General features: G+C 32.9%; 1 protein-coding gene across 1 annotated transcript in view; it reads left to right on the plus strand.

The window, feature by feature from the left end:
• Positions 1-12,596, plus strand: part of LOC135848027 (uncharacterized) — a 623,146-nt gene that overhangs the window by 117,784 nt on the left and 492,766 nt on the right. The gene's annotated exons all lie outside the window — the stretch shown is intronic.

The raw sequence follows: 12,596 nt of genomic DNA on the forward strand, positions 1-12,596 counted from the left end.
CCAGCGACTTTTTGAAAATTTCTGATGCCTCCAGCAGATTTTTGAAACTTTAAATTTTCACAAAATTTCATCAAATGGAAATGAAAAGTTGAAATTTACTCTATACTCCAATTTCAACACCCTCTGAAGACGACTTCAGGTGGTTTCAAGTCATTTTAGAGCCTCCAGTGACTTTTTTGAAAATTACTGGAGCCTCCAGTAGATTAATTTATCAAATGGAGTTGGCAAGCTGGAATTTACTTCGCAGACTACGTGGTGGTTTCAAATGGTTTTGAAGCTTCCAGCTACTTTTAGGAAATTTCAATTTTCAAAAAAAACTTCATACAACATTTCAAAAAGTTGCTGGAGGCTCCAAAACGACTTGAAATTCACCAGCAGTCAACTTCGTAGCGAATTGAAATTAGTTTGCAGAATTAATTTCAACTCTGCATCTTGGTTTGATGAAATTTTGGGGAAATTTCAAGTTTCAAAAATGTACTGGAGTCTCCAGTAATTTTCAAAAAAGTCGTTGGAGGCTCAAAAATGACTTGAAATCCACCAGAAGTCATTTTCAGAGGGTGTTAAAATTGGAGTGTAGAATAAATTTCAGCTTTCCATCTCCATTTGATGAAATTTTGTGAAAATTTAAAGTTTCAAAAATCTGCTGGAGGCATCAGAAATTTTCAAAAAGTCGCTGGAGGCTTCAAAACGACTTGAAATTCACCTGCAGTACTTCGTAGCGTATTGAAATTGGTTTTTAGAATAAATTTTAGCTTTACAACTCCAATTTGATGGAATTTTGTGGGAATTTCGAGTTTCAAAAATCTGCTGGAGGCTCCAGAACTTCTCTAAACGGGTTGAAACCGTTTCCAATCGATTTGGCATGTCGAAAATAGCGTATATCCCAAATTTCAGCTCTCTTGGTCAATTTGGTAAAATTTTGATTTTTTCCCTCATTTTTGGCCTAAATTTGATTTTCAAAAATTCACCAAAAATCGAAAAACGCACTTTAGCACTTGAAATTTTGACAGGTGATAAATTTTTGCATGATATTTCGATCTACCTTTGTAAGGTTTGAAACATTTCGTGCAAGTCCTATGTTGAAACGCAAAATCTACGATTTCGGCTGACTTGTCAATTACAATGGCCGCCATTTTGTAAGTAAGGCCAACTTTTTTTTTTGGCAAGTTTGCTTTAAAATGTTCCTTAGGATGTCCCCTTTAAGAAAAAAGTTGTCCCGGAGGATCGGCGGGGGGGGGTGCAATTACTCCTATTGTCATATGTCGGACTATAGCTAATTGTGTCAGGAATCATCGAGTGAAGTTCGAAGAAGTAAGAGAAGTAGGTAAATATTGAGATTTTCAAACACCAACAGGAAGTCCTCTGAAGTTATTATTTTCTACATTGTTTCATAAGGTGTTTTTTTGGTCCAATTTGAGCAAATTTTGCAATATTATTTTTTCAATATTTTAACACAATTCTCAATGATTTTCTTTCCTATCCAAAAAATTTCTCATGCAACTGAAGTTAGTTTCTTTCTTTCTTTTTTTGTTTAGAAAATTTTTCAGTAATTTTGACAAAATCTCATCACTTTTTGCATGATTTTCAACAATTTTCAATTAATTTGAGCAATTTATTTTGTTTGTATTTTGAACAATTTTCTGGAATTTTCCTCGTGTTTTTCTAGATTTCACTTGTATAGATATGTACCTATTTGGTAAAGAGATTGAATTTTCATTGGCAGAAATGTTTTGCTGGAGGGGGGGGGGTTAAAATAATTTTTAAATGGCTTTGAGGTGGGGGTTTGGCATGGGTGATGAGATTGCAGTTCGATTTTGTCAAGTGCTTGGCGATTTTAAATGAATTTTTTTTTGAATGAATGAATAATTTTTGATGATGATAATTTTCATTTAAATGATTTTTCCCATAATTATATTTTGTATGCGTTTTTTTTGGTGGTGGTGTCAAATACAACTTTTTGTTGTGATTTGGGATCAATTTTTTCATCGTGATTTAGGGTATATTTTTTGAATGATTCAAGATATAGGCATGTTTAGAGGTGATTTAAAAATTTATTTTCAATTGAGTGAAGAATTTTTCTATTCAACACTGGCAGGTATTTCCAGCGAGAACTGCGAGCTTATAAATGGTCGCATGGGGAAAAAATATAGTCATACTTTCAAATGCAATGTCACAATTTTTAATTTAAAATAACACACAAAAACTATGTAGGATTAAATGTGGCGAAAAAGTGATCTGTTAATTCCCAGTAATTAGCTATGTAAAACTAGCAACTTATTTCTGTGAATGAAACGTTAATGTAGGTACCTTCATACCTAATGATGAACTTATTTAATATGTAAAAATGACTTAATAATACGTAATAATTAGATAAATCAATACTAATTTCTATTCCGTAAATTAATTAAAACACGAATTAAATTTTGAAAACAACCTGTAATACCGGAGCAGCCTATATATTGTACATATTACATATTATATAATTACACAAAACATTAGCTGAATCCCTCAATCCATCACCCGACGGCAAGACATATACCTACCCAATTTCCTATGTTTTCTTCAAATACGTTGTTTTATCATGAACGCATCTCCTGCATCCCTGTTTTTTGCTAAAATTGTGACTGTATGTCACAACAGCATCGGTACCTTCATCATCCTTGGCTGCACTCACACACATTTCTTTATTCTTGCCTCCGCACTTTGTGCAACGTACAATTTCGTGATCTAGATATGTGTCATCAAACTCTATGTTAACACTTTCGCAGCTGCCAAGAGCATCGTCATCGTCGCAAACGTCTTCACAGATTGTATGAAAAGTGCGACCATTGTAACCGTCAGCGTCATTACAAATTCTACCGCTGAAAAATTTCAAAATATTTTAGGAGAATTTCAGGAAAAAAGCGAAAATTCTTAGCAATTTTGCGAGAAAAAAAACGGAATTTTCGTCAATTTTCGAGTCACCGAGAATTTTTTGGCAAAAAAATGATACTTTTTCTTTCAAGAAGAGGAAAAACTTTTGGCAGTTCCTGCGCGGCAAAATAGTTACGAAAAGCAGAGAAATTTTAGGGGGGAAAAACAACAATTCTTTGCAATTTTTCAAAAAAATAAAGTTTTTTTAAAATTTTATTTCATTTAATGAGCCATATACACAACTTATCATCTAGAGGCTCATATTTACGAGTGAAAAGCTTAAAATTAGGTTATACAGGAAATAAAGATAAGTATGTACATACAATTTTAAATTTTTTTATCTAATTTTGTTGAGATTAGAAATTTGAAAACTTCGTCTGTGCGAGAAGGGTTGTCAGAGAGGAGGACCTGTAGTTGGTTAGAACTTAGGTGTCTGGAGCGTTCATTCTGGTAGGTAGGGCAGTCTATTAGTAAATGAGCAATGTTTAGGGGGATGTTGCATTCTGGGCATAATGGAGGAGGCTGTTTGAGGAATATGAATTGGTGAGTGAGAAGGGAGTGGCCAGTCCTGAGTCGGGTGAGAAGAACCTCAGATTTACGTTGATGTTGCTCAGAAGTTTTCCATAAAGATGTGGTGTTTTTGATGCTTTTGAGTTTATTTGAACTTGGGACCTGAGACCATGAAGATTGAAATACTTCATGCATTAGTGTTTTGGAATGGAGTTTTAAATTAGATAGAGGGATTGGTATGTTGGGAAGGGGGAGGTGGAGGTGTGCCTGTTTAGCTGTTTTGTCTGCTAGCTCATTTCCTTGAATCTGGGAGTGTGAAGGTATCCAACATAGTATGGGTGTGTTATTTTGGAAGAGTTGAAGGAGTTCAATGATCTCAAGTGATATAGGATGTGAATATTTTGACCTATAGTTTTTTATTGGTAAAAGAGCAGATAAAGAGTCAGTAAAAATTATGACATTATTTAAAGAAAAATCAAGGGAATATGAAATTGCAGATTTAATTGCATATAGTTCAGCAGTAAGGATAGTGCAAAGGGAGGGGAGAGCAATGGGGATAGATACATCACCATGAATGATTGCACATCCAGTGAATTTTTGAGTTTTTGAACCATCAGTATATGTGACGCGACGCGACAAAATCGACCTTCGAGCCGAAAATAAGTTTTTGAGTTATGGGGGGGTTAAAGTTTTCAGTCCAGTTCTGCTCGTTTAGCGGAAGAGCTTGCGTTCTAATCAGGTTCTCCGGCTAAACTGAGCTAAACATAGTCTTGGATAATGTTTCTTGCCTGTCTTGTGTGAATATCACTGGGTAAAATGGTTATTTACATTGATACAGGGGGCTCAGTCATGATTGCGCTCAATTTTCAATTTTTTATTTTATTTTTTCATCATTTCAATTTTGAAATCGATCTGGAGGCGAAACAAAGTGTTCTACGAGAAAAATACATCGAGCAAAGTTGTAGAGAATTAAATTTCCAAACACCTATAAGAGGTTTATTTTTCTCCTAAATGCATAGTTTTTCCGTTTTTCTCAAAAAACAGAAATTTTATGGTAATTATCATGAGGTTTTTGTTTTTTGAGAAAAACGGAAAAACTATGCATTTTGGAGAAAAATAAACCTCTTATAAGTTTTTGGAAATTTAATTCTCTACAACTTTGCTCGTTGTATTGTTCTCGTAGAACGCTTTGTTTCACCTCCAGGTCGATTTAAAAGTTGAAATAATGAAAAAATCAAAAAAAATCAAAAAAATGAGCACACTTTTGACTGGATTACCATGTATATGGAGCTATGCAAATCATAGGGACTTCTGGGTGGTTTTAAATGATTTTTGAATGTCCAAGTACCAAAAATCCGTCAAAAAGTGAAAAATAATTTTTTAGGTCCGAAGGTCGATTTTGTCCTGTCACGTCACATATATATGACTGAATTCTTCATACTTGTCAAGAAGGAGAAGAAAATGTCTTTTAAGTATGATGGAGTTGGTGTGATTTTTGTTGAATTCTGTCAAGGATAGGTCGATAATACGGTTAAAAGATTGCCAAGGTGGGATAGGGTTTACTAACAAGAGGTGTATTTTAATGATATTTTCTTCAATTTGTTGGAGAAAAGATTGGAATTTTACAGATAGTGAATGTAAAGGAATTATATATTCCAACTTTAAGTTGAAGTCAGGGTTTGATTTTATGCTCAAGTATGTTGATGTGGAAATATATTGTCTACATATGTCAAGTGGGCATTCAGAAGCATCATTAAGAAGGCTTACAGTGGGGGTAGTTCTAAAGGCTCCAGTGGATATTCGGACAGCTGTATTTTGAATAGTGTTTAGCCTGCATAGGCGACTATCAGGGGTATAAGTATAGACAGAACATCCATAATCTAAAACTGGTCTGATGAGTGTGCGGTATAGTTTGAGTAAGGTATGACGATCAGAACCATACGAAGTGTGTGAAAGTTTCTTGAGCAGATTCATTTTTTTGAAGCATTTGGATCTAATTTCTTCTACATATATGAGAGGACCAGGAGAGGTTATTGTCAAAGATGATACCCAAGTATTTAACAGAGGGAAGGGTTAAAATTGGAGTATTATTGAAGTGTATGTTTCATGATTTCACTTCGTTGAAATCATGAAAACGTGATTTTAATGTTTTTTCAAAGAGTAAAATCTCAGAATTTGGCCCAAAAAAGCTCAATTTTGAAAGGTACTGGTAAAATCGAGCGAAAAATTATCAAGCTCTTGCTAGTGTGTCCCAAATGTAAATTCTTCAATTTATTTGAAAAAATATGCATAATCGCCTTTTTTAGGGGTGCCTAAAATGGGGGGCTATAAAAAAAGGGTTCAAAATTACGAATGTACAGGGAGCTTTAATTCAATTTTTTCATATAGATTATTGAATATATACCTCAAAACATTACGTTTGGCGCAAATCGCAGGTTTCCAGCTATCCAGGGGTTCCCAAAAAATCCAAATTACAAAAATTGGAAATTTGGATTTTTGAGTACCAGCGCAAAACTTTATTGAGCTCAAAATTTGGTGGGATGGAGGTCATTCAGATATTAATAAACTGTAAAAAGCTTTTTAAGGGGGCTCAAAGGGGTAGGTTCAAAATAGTGGTTCCAAAATTTTTTAAAAATGAAAACTCCCCAATTTCTGCCCCTGAGGGTCGAAAATGGAAAAATTGTCTCGTATAATGTTCAACGGGTTCAGATATTTTACGTTGAAAAAGTTTTTGAAAATAATACTCAGTGGTTCCAAAAATTATTTTTTTATTCGCAACTTTGGAAACCCCTGGAGCTCAAAAAATGGTTATTTTGGGTCAACTAACCACGGATTCGTATTTGGGGCATTTATTACAACAATTTAAGAGTGGTTCAGTCGATAACTGTCTGGGGCCAAAAAATGGCCTTATCGATACTCCTCCTTTTGAGAAAAATTGAAATTTTCAGGTAATTTTGCCAGAAAGCGAGACTTGACAATTTGAACAAAAGGCAGCGTTGTTCAGAAAATTTAGTACCAGTTTGGTATAAAAGTTTTTTGAAAAAAATGCTCCGAATAAAATTTATCTACCTCACTTTCTTTTAGCTGTTTTAACCTCTGAAATTGATTTAAGTACCTAAACATTTTTCATGAAAGGTCCAGCCAAAAAATTATATTTTTGCAAATTCGGCAATACAATACTCGATTGTAAAACAAGTGTATTTCGGCAGAGTGAAGTTTGCAGAATGAAAATTCGTAATTTACGAGAACATTTTCACGCTGTAATGGTATATTGAATTGTCAACCATGCATGGGACCTAACGTAGGTATACTCGTAAGTGGAACATTGTTGCAATTTTTTTAAAATAAAATTTCTAGTCATCTGAGGAAACGAGCACGAACTTTAGTTAGGAAACAACAAGAATATCTTACTAATCATTGTCATCGAAGGTGCCAGATGTGAAAGCGCAGACTCGCGAAAATATTAAACACCCTTGAAAAATGAAAAAAGTTAGGGTTAAATCGCGAACTGAAGACATTACTGCGTTATGAAATGTCTCGAATTTGAAATTTGTGGATTTTTAAGAGCGCTCAAAGCCAGTTACACTGTTACGACGACGAATAGTTGAATATTGAACGACATAAAATGCTGAATTTCTTTGAATTTTATCGAATTTTATAAAGACAAAACTTCAAACAAATACGAATATATTACGTGGGCCAAGAACGTTAAGCGTTGATAAATATGTTCAATTCATCAAAATTATTGCTCGTTTTATGTTGTGTGCACGACGATGCATTGCGTACTTTTTTCGACTTTTAACTTAGGTACCTATATGATCTATAGTGGATAAAGCCATAATTTTTTTGATCTATAGTGGATAAAGCCATATTTTTTTTAAAATCTAATCTGGTAGTTCGACTTCTAACTTATATGATTTATAGTAGATAAAGCCATAATTTTTTAAAAATTCAATCTGGTAGCAGGTGATGTAGGCAAACATCAAGGCATGCCGTTGATCAGCAATAAAATATGTGCGTATAGGTGAATTTTATGCGCTGAATCATATTTCTTCAAATTGACGCACCAGCATGCACGAAAAATTTAAAATATTCGTACGATTAGAAAATTTACGAACGTAGTTATACGTACTACGTAGTTATATGTAGATAGTATGTAGATACGTGCGTACTGACTATCGTACTCGCAGAACAAGTACGATAATATGTAGGTCTAGGTACCTATACAATAAAATTGTACCTAAGTATGTACGTAAGAACATTCAGAGTGGAATAAAAGACAAACTAGACAGCTGCGCTTAGCACAGCTGTAACAGTGTGCGTAGCTTATTTGTTACGAAAGTAAAACCCAATTTCAAAAAGAACAACGCAATTTTGATTTTGAAAGCACAACGCGGTTTTGAAGTAACGCAATTGGGATTTCAAAAGCAGAACACAATTTTGATTTTGAAAGCACCACATAATTTTTAAAAAAACACAACTTCCAAACAAAGCACAACACGATTTTGAAAAAAGAAGCACAACACAATTTTTAAAAAAGAAGCACAACACGATTTTTAAAAAAAGCACACACAGCGCAATTTCAAAAAAAAAAAACAAAGCAATTTCGAAAATAAAAACGTAGAAAAAATAAGCACACCACGATTTTGGAAATAAAACACATCCAGTTTGAAAAAAAGCACATCGCAAATTCGAAATTAAAACAATTTTGAAAAAAAAAGAACGCAAATTTGGGGAAAAAAAGTACAATGTGAAATTGAAAAAAAACAACGGGATTTCGGAAAAAAGCACAACGCAACTTCAAAAAAAAAGCACCATGCGATTTCGAATAAAAGCAAAATAAAGCACAACGTGATTTTGGAAAAAAAGCACAACGCGATCTCAAAAAAAGCTCAACGTGATTTTGAAAGAAAAGCACAACGTGATTTTGAAAAAACCCAAAATAAAGCACAACGCGATTTTGGAAAAAAAGCACAACGTGATTTTGAAAAAAAGCACAATGCGATTTCGAATAAAAAAGCAAAATACTTGAAGCACAACGTGATTTCGAAAAAAAGCACAATGCGATTTCGAAAAAAAAGCAAAATAAAGCACAACGCGATTTCGAAAAAAAAGCACAACACAATTTCTGAAAATAAAAGCACAACGTGATTTTGAAAAAAAAAAAACAACACAATTTCGAAAAAAAGCACGTGAATTTGAAAAAAAGCAAAATAAAGCACAATGCGATTTTGAAAAAAAAGCACAACGCGATTTCGGTAAAAAAGCAAAATAAAGCACAACACAATTTCGAAAAAAAAAACACAACGCAATTACAGAAAAAAAAGCACAACGGGATTCCTGAAAATAAAAGGCTAAAAGCACAACGCAATTTTGAAATAAAAACACAACACAATTTCAAAAAAAAGCACAACACAATTTTGAAAAAAGCACAACAAGATTTTGAAAAAAGCACAACGCGATTTTAAAAAAAAGCACTACACGTTTTTGAAAAAAACACCACACAATTTTGAAAAAAAGCACAACACAATTTCGAAAATGAAAACGCAATTTAAAAAAAAAGCACAACGCAAATTTGAAAAAAAAGCACAACACAATTTCAAAAAAAAGCACAAAACAAATTTGAAAAAAAGCACTACACATTTTTGAAAAAAAGCACCACAAAATTTTGAAAAAAAAGCACAACGCGATTTTTAAAAAAAAGCACCACGCAAATTCAAAAATAAAACGAGATTTTAAAAAAAAAGCACAACGCGATTTCAAAAAAAATGCGCAACATGAATTTGAAAAAAAGCATTACACGTTTTTGAAAAAAAGCACAATGCAATTCCGAATACACTATGGTTTTCTGAAAGCTCCAGTGCACAACTTGATATATCTTGAAAGCATAATGAGACTCCAAAAGCACTGAGAGAACCTCTTGGGAGCACAGCAGAATCACAAATAACGGGTGGGATTGGATTCAGAAAGGGTAACCAGAACCACCTGCTTTCATTGTCTAGGTACTGAACATGTGTAAATGAAACACCTGATAACCAAATTTGAAATGTGTGAAATTGAAAAATGGGAAAGATAACACTGTAGATAAGAATATTTCATGACCCCCCCCCCCCCGGTGTTACATTGTAAAACTAATGTAGGCTTCGCTTTGATAAATATAACACCACTTGGGGTCGGCTTCGCTTTTGATAAAATCTTTTCCATTGTTCAATTTTGAAAAATAAATTTGAAAATTGAACAATAGAAAAGATTTGGGAACCCCTGTGGTGTTACATAAATTTCAAAATTTATCTAAGGTCGGCTTTGCTTTTGATATGGCTCTTTTCCCCTTTTTATTCTTTTTTTGGTACAAATATTCGTAATCAATTGCAATTAGTCAAGAAGCTATTTGAGTAATTGCAATTATAATTACGGCGTTCCATACCTCACGTTAGACCACATCTACGTGTGGAAATTTCAAAAAAATTGGTCCAGGGGAACAGTCAGTCTTTCAACATGATTTTTTTCAAAAAAATTTATCGCATTGGTGGGTGTAAAATTGAAACTAGACAGCTAAGCAAAGCTTAGCTGCAAAGTGTGCGTAGCTAGCTGCCTTTTCTACAGCTATAACCGTTATTACATCTAGGTAGTGCATAAGTGAATCAACCATGTCACAGTGATGAGAATTTTTGAAACTCTCACTGCTTCAAAATAATAATTGTTTTTCAGTGTTTTCATATTTTCCAAATTACAATAGGTATTTCAGAATAATTTATAAGCTTGTATTGCTTCTAAATTAAGAAATTTCTAGTTGTTTTTCATAGTTTGCATTGTTTTAAAATTTACAAAATTTCAAATCGATTTCCCGAATTCCCCATCGCTACAATTTCATAAACTTTTCAATAAATTTTCAGAATTTTGCATTGCTGCTGAGTTAGGAAATTTGCAATCAATTTTTAGAATTCACATTGCCTCTAAATAGTCAAATTTTGAATACTTAATTTTTCAGAATTCTTATTGTCTTTAAATTAAAAAATTTCAAATTCAATTTTCAAGTTCATAATTATTGTCCACAAATTGTAAAACGTTTACTCAATTTTTGGAATTCACATTGCCTCCAATTTTTCAGAATTCTCATCTTCTTCATAAATATTACAATACTTATTTCATATAATTTTCAAGTTCACATTATCTGCAACTTACAGAACTTTTAATCAATTTTTGGAATTCTCAGCGTCTCTAAATACAAATTTTCATATTATTTTTTTTAGAATTTCCATTGTCTTCAAATTTATAAATTTTCAAACCAATTTTCAGAACTTGCTTTTTATTCTAAATTAAGAATTAAATCTTATAAAATACCTATGTTAAGAATTTGCATTGCCTATTACACGAAAAAAATATGGGTAATTTTTACAAAAAAATTTAACTAAATACTCACAATTAAGTACCAGATCCCATTCAATAATTTTTACTGTAATCGTATAGTAAAACTTATCATTTTAATAAATTTTGCTATAGGTACCAATAGTAAAAATCATTTTGTTTTAATAATTTTTACTAAATCATGATAATAAAAATTACATGTTTCAATTGTACAAAAATTAGTTTAATTTCTCATTTTGAAGTAATTTTTAAATTATAAGTAAAAAGTTAAAAATTATTCATGTCAAGTAATTCTTACTTTATACTTATGGTTATAGGTAGACAAAAAATTAATGAAATGAATTTTTAGTTAGCAAATGATATCATAATTCATAACTCAGTTTCAGCATTATTTTTGCCCCATTACCATGTACTACATAGTAACTCCAAAGCATTTACCTATCCAATTTTCCTACGAAAAATCCGTCACCTACCTACTTACCTCACGGGGATTCGAACCTGGGTCCCTAAATTTCCTATTCCTACCTACATGCCCTAACCACTCAGCCACAACTTTGCTACGAGGGTTAGGGCATTAAAATAATATATTTGTTTGGTAAACGCCCCACCAAACCACGCCCACTTGGAATTTACAGCTAACAGACTGGGGGTGTAACAGGGTACAATGAAACACAGCTGGTGATGGAATAGCCTGGGGGTATAGCAGGGTACAATGAGCGGCAGGTGTTCTACAAGTCTCCTTTTCCCTTTTTTAGGATTTAATGCATTAAAATAATGAACTAAAATTGCAATTACTCAGCAATTACCCATCCGAATTGAATGAAAATTAATCTATTCCCTCCGCCTTAATGATTCTCAAATGGTGTCCAATAGGTACAAAAAACGGTTGGATAGCTTAAGAGAACATTCAGTTCCAATAAAATTTCATTTCTCAAAGCGAAACCAATAGTGTGCTACGCACACTAAAAAGAAAACTTTGAACCGCCACAGCTCCGAATCGAAGGGTTGGGCACCAAAACTGTTTTCGCCAAAATGTGTCTTTTTACAAGTACTTTCTTCCTACCAATCCATAAAATTGAAATTTTGTCTGCAAAATGCTCATATTTGCAAAAAAACCCTGAAAAATATGCGTTTTTCGCGTGTTTTGTCAAATTATGCGAAATATGCGAAAAATGTATAGAACACAAAATGTTGAGCGTCAAATTTTACCCTAGAAAACGTGTTCAAAAGGTTGTCAAAACGCTCATCGACTGAGCTAAGCGCGCAAACACACCGCGTTTTTGCAGCAAAATCATGAGATGAAGTATGTACATATTATTATGGCACCTGCACTTTCTGATTATTGTAAGGTTGCTTGTGTCGTTACATAGTATGCGGCGAAAGATCGCTACTGCAAACTTGCCAAAAATTCCGGCTTTTGTCAGAATCATCAAAAAAGTCTCTTTTTTGCCAAAATTATAAAAAAATCCTAACGTTTGTTGAAATTTTCAAAAAAAGCACTGTTCTTAGTCGTAATTGTTGAAAAATACATCTGATTTTTTTCTGGCGTTATCAAAAAAGTCCTAATATTTTTTGTAAAAATGAACAAAAAAACCTCTATTGTAGGCCAAAATTTAATAAATTCCTGCAGTTTTAATCCAAAATTACTCGTATCAAAAAATCTTGACTTTTTGTGAAAATTGCCAAAAACAGCACCTGTTTCTTGGCAAAATGTTCCAAAAATCTTATCGCCAAAATAATTGTCGAAAAAGTCTCATTTTCACCAAAATTGTACAGATTAATTTTTTTTGTACCTTAGTTATCAAAAA

This window comes from Planococcus citri, chromosome 5 (genome assembly GCF_950023065.1).
Source record: "Planococcus citri chromosome 5, ihPlaCitr1.1, whole genome shotgun sequence".
Classification (NCBI taxonomy): domain Eukaryota; kingdom Metazoa; phylum Arthropoda; class Insecta; order Hemiptera; family Pseudococcidae; genus Planococcus; species Planococcus citri.